Genomic DNA, 4,868 nt, shown 5'->3' with positions numbered 1-4,868 from the left:
ATAACACTTTTTTCCTTTTTAAAAAATCTTATTGGAGTATAGTTGACTTACAATGTTGTGTTAGTTTCAGGTGTACAGCAAAGTGAATCAGTTATGCATACAGATAATACATTTTTTTTCATTGGCAAGAGACTTAAAACAGATACTTCACAAATGGCCAATAAATACATGAAAAAAAGCTCCATTAGACAATAGAGAAAGGCAAATTTAAACCATATAAAACCATAAAAAATGCATTTCATTTCATGTAAATTATATGTTAATTTTTAAAATGCAGATCTTAAAAAGAGAATAAAAATAAATTTTATTTTTGAATCAGAAACAAAACACTCAGAAATTCCACTTGCAAATGCATAAAACCAGTGCTACAGGTTATTCATTGTTTGGAAATATTCTAAATGTCCTTCAATAGGGAACTAGGTAAATGAATTATAGTACAAACATAAAAGGAAATACTCTACTATGGAAAGAAAGAATGAGATGTTAAATACTGATGTGAAATAGTTCCACAATGTATTATTACATATACTTTTTAAGTGAAGAAAGAACACTGTGTATATTGAGAGTACTGGAAGAACCATTCCTGGAAGGAAAACCACCTGATTGGGAGAACAGGGGTGGGACAGAAGATTTTCACTCTACACATTTTTAATCCTATTTATTTTATTTATTTTTTTTATTTTAGGCTGCGCCAGGTCTTTAGTTGCGGCAGGTGGGATCTTTGTTGCAGCATGTGGGATCTTTCATTGCGGCGCGGGCTTCTCTCTAGTTGTGACGTGTGGGTTTTCTCTCTGTAGTTGCGGTGCACAGGCTCCAGAGAGCATGGGCTCTGTAGTTTGTGGCATGCGGGGCTCTCTAGTTGAGGCACACAGGCTCAGTAGTTGTGGCTCGCGGGCTTAGTAGTTGTGGCTCACGGGCTTAGTAGTTGTGGCTTGCAGGCTTAGTTGCCCCATGGCATGTGGGATCTTAGTTCCCCGACCAGAGATTGAGAACCCGCGTCCCCTGCATTGCAGGATGGATTCTTTACCACTGGACCACCAGGGAAGTCCCTAATCCTATTTAATTTTGAACCATGTGAATTTATTTACTCAAAGTTTAAATTAAGTTCACTTAATAAGTGGACACAAACAGCCCACCAATCTTCATACCTAAGTGTATCAAAAGCCATTGCCTTTTGTCAAGGGTCCTTGGAACTCTCACCTCCTTCCAAGCCAAGCCAGTGAGCAGACCTCACCCGCCCCCCTCCTTTCTCCTTCCCCCTCCCGGCTCCTTCTGATGCTTGGATCTGACACTTGTTCTCTCCCAGACCTTCTGGCTTCCATTCCCTCCGGTAGTTGCCCTGAAGGAGTAGCCCGGGCCCTCCCTCTGCCCTCCTTCCACAGATACCTTTCAGATCCCAGCACAGCAAAATCGTCACTTGATGTCTGCCTATGAAATAAAGGGGGGAAAAAAAGACATACGAGTGGGAAAACATTATTTTTCTGAATGTGAAGGGTTAATATTATCAGCAGGTGGATAAAGTACTTTAAAGAGGTCAGTACTTCTTAAATATTCCTATAAATTTAACAAAATTTCAATCAAAACCCCACTCCAATCAGACTCCCGCCCCACCAGTCTAGTGAAACTTCTTCTTGACAAGGACACCAATGACATTCCGGTGCCAGATTCCACTGAGGGATCTGCAGCTTTTGATGCAGCTGATTAAAGCCTCCTCTTTGAAGCCCCACTTGCCTCCAGGACAGTAGATCAGGCCACTCCTCAGTCTCCTTGACTTCTTCCTCCTTATCTCGTGTGTCTCTTCACAATGGAGGCCCCAGGGCTCAGGACTCTAATCACTTCTCCTTGCCGTTTATATTTTCTTCTAATCCCTTTATGACCTTATTCAATCTCGAGACTTTAAGTAGCATCTGGACATGGATGATCACAATTTTTATCTCTTGCCTGGACCTCTCTCCTGAAGCTCACACTCATAAGTCCAACTACTTCTCCAGTATCTAAAAGTATCTCAGACACAGCAAGTCCCATATCAGACTCTCAGATGTTCCTTTCTAAAACTCTCCTCCCATCTCAGTAAAGACTACCATCAACCCCTTGCTGACCAAGACCTTGCGGTCATCCTTGGCTCTTGCCTTTCTCTCACATCCAGATTCATCATTATTTTGTGCCAGCTCTTACTGCCTGCCTCTCCTCCGTGCACTCAGAGGGTCCCTTTTCAGGGAGCACACCCCACCCTACCCCCACCCCCACCCCGGTCACCACCACCATCTCATTTCAGATCCATTGATCTTCCTGCTCCTTCCTTCCTCCCTTCATTGTTCTGCACAGCACTTATCCTAGAATGCCTATGTTGACTGGCAGCCTTCCACCCACTGCAATATGTGCTGAGCCCGGTCCTAACAATTGGGAGATTGAACAGTAAGCAGTGCCCAGTACACAGCCGTCTCTCCAATGATGCATGCACGCAAGTATGGTGACTGAGGAGTTTACTACACAAACTAGACAACTTCACATTTCATTGGGGCCAGCTGAAGGCCATCTTCCACTCACTTTTCTCCTTAACCCCAAACAAGTTGTGGGAACAAGGGCAAAGGTCAAGTCTTCCTACCTCCATGTCCCACATCTGGTGAGGAAGTGACAAATCAATGGCCTGTCTTGGAAGGTGACCAGAAGCACATTCTGGTTACCGCTGGAGAGAAAGAACTTGGTGATTCTATAAACTGCCTTGGAGAAGGCACAGCTTGCTGGAGCTGGTCCTGGGTTAACCCAACAGTCTCTTTGGTTAGCAGAGGCATAATTCCCTGCCTCAGGGTCAAGTAACACTTCCTAGCTGGAATCCTATGCCCAGGAATGCCTGCAGGGGCCACGAGCAGCTGGAACTTGACACTAAGCAGAGGATCTGCTTTTTCCAGAATATTTTATACTCCTGGAGGCCCCCTTAGGTTCAGGAGAAGGTAATCACTGACCAGATTGGTGCATGAAAGCTGATGCCACAGAATTTATCTTACTCTTTATCTAGAACTTGAGGTCATCAGGTGTCCTAAGGCTAGGTAAAAGTATCCCATCAAGTAAAGACACTGTCAGCTGACCTGTGGGAGGGCTTGCAGTGTGGGAACTGCCCCGATTAGATGACAAGGAGCAGGTGAGAGCTTCTGCTCTCACCAGGTTCACTACAGGGGTGTTTGTTTCCTTCAGAAGACATGGATCTCTTCAAGGTAGCTCCAGCCTTGGTCAAATAGCAGTCGGTTTAGAGGGATTGTGCATGGGGGTGACCAGGATACTAAGACAGGAGGGAAGAAGGCAGGGCACAACCTTTAAAAGAATGACAAAGCCATTAAAGATATGACACAAACTGGTTAGAACCAACTAGGTCCAAGATGCTGGAAGATTCGACTTCCAGTGGACCTTGAGCCTCATTATACACTCATTGTAATACATTAGCATCTAAATGACACACCCACAGGTGCCATGACAGTCCCAGGGAAGACCGTGAAGGGCCAAAAAGTGGGCAAAGGCCCAATTCCTGGATATCCCCACCCTTTCTCCAAGATAGCTGTAATAACCCTCCCTCTTGTTAGCTTATGAATTGCCCAGCCCATAAAAACTAATCACCTCCACACCTCCTGCTTTTCGCCTTTTGAGACAGACCATGTTCTGTCCATGGACCGTGCATCCCCCAGGGCCGCCTCTCGCCTTCTGAGCAGGCCCACACTCTGTGGAGCGAGTATCCCTCTAAATAAATCTGTTTTCACGTTACTATGTCTCCCTTTTGAATTCTTCCCTGCGCAAAGCCGAGGACCCTCACTTGGCGCCCGTCCCAGAGACCTGGTACAGGAACATTCTCTTGAGCCCCATTCTTTCCTGCAACACTACCACGTGGCACTTCCGTTGACAGGACTACGTCCAAAGGACCAGGTCTGTCCCATCACACCTCTAGGAGAAGGAGGTGAATTCGCTCCGCCCGGCGGGGCTGGACGCTCAGCGCCGCGCCTTCCTTCCCAGCTGCCGGCAGAGCGAGTCCAGCCAGCCTCCCCAGACCTCGGCGGGTCCGGGCGGGGGTCGGGGGTCTCTGTGGCAGGCGCCGGGCACAAGACATCGCGGGAGACCTAGCTCACTGTTTGAAAAACAAACTTGAGAAATATCCGCAAATCCCAGAAAAGAAGGGATAAGAAAAGCCGCCAATATTGCCCTCCCTCGTCCTGCTGAAATCATGGAAAACCCCATTCTCCCGCCAGCCCCGCTTCCAAGCCCGCATTTAAAAGTTAAATATTTTTTTTAATAGCACACAAAAGTTAGGATAAGGGTGGGGTGGGGGGGGGGGGAGAGGGCAGAATAGTAAAAACACGCAGTTACAAAGAAATCCTTACGCGCGAAATCACAATAAAGGGTCAGACCATCATCTCTGGTCAAATCAAAGAGCGCCGCACGGGCTGCACATCCCAAAGCCGCCCAGACGCGGGGCCGGGAGAAGCCGGAACAACCAACCCCAAGGGCGGCCCGCCCCGCCGCGCGCTCCCGAGCTCCGCGCGGCCTCCTCTCCCCGAGCCAGGCCGCCGCTGGGAGGCCGCGCGGGGCTGCAGTCGGACGGCCGCGAAGGGGGAAGCGGGGCGCGGGGCACCCGGGAAGGGAGGCGAGGGGAGCCGCTGCGCGGCGCGGGCGCCGGCGCACCTGCAGAGCCGGCCGAGCGCACGGCGGGCGCTAGCTCGGAGGGTCATTGCCCGTTGCCCCTGCACCTGCCGCGACAAACAGCAGTTCTTCTGAAGGCAAGGAGCACCACTGGTCCTCCAAGTTCATAATTAGAAATCTCAGGGGAAAAAAAAAAATCATTGTTGCCAACTTGTGCCATGGGGAGGCTGAAGGGGTCTTTTTTT

The 4,868-nt window shown here is 48.5% G+C and overlaps 1 long non-coding RNA gene across 1 annotated transcript; it reads right to left on the bottom strand.

The window, feature by feature from the left end:
• Positions 1–576: 576 nt before the first annotated feature.
• On the bottom strand, positions 577–2,047 carry LOC132371620 (uncharacterized). The gene is made up of 3 exons (XR_009504896.1): positions 1,728–2,047; positions 1,387–1,424; positions 577–1,002 (listed from the first exon to the last, which is right to left on the bottom strand). It is a non-coding gene; the product is annotated as an uncharacterized LOC132371620 (long non-coding RNA).
• Between the last annotated feature and the right edge of the window lie 2,821 nt (positions 2,048–4,868).

This window comes from Balaenoptera ricei, chromosome 9, assembly GCF_028023285.1.
Source record: "Balaenoptera ricei isolate mBalRic1 chromosome 9, mBalRic1.hap2, whole genome shotgun sequence".
Classification (NCBI taxonomy): Eukaryota; Metazoa; Chordata; class Mammalia; order Artiodactyla; family Balaenopteridae; genus Balaenoptera; species Balaenoptera ricei.
Note: the sequence above shows the minus strand (reverse complement) of the source record. Positions and strands in the feature narration are given on the sequence as shown.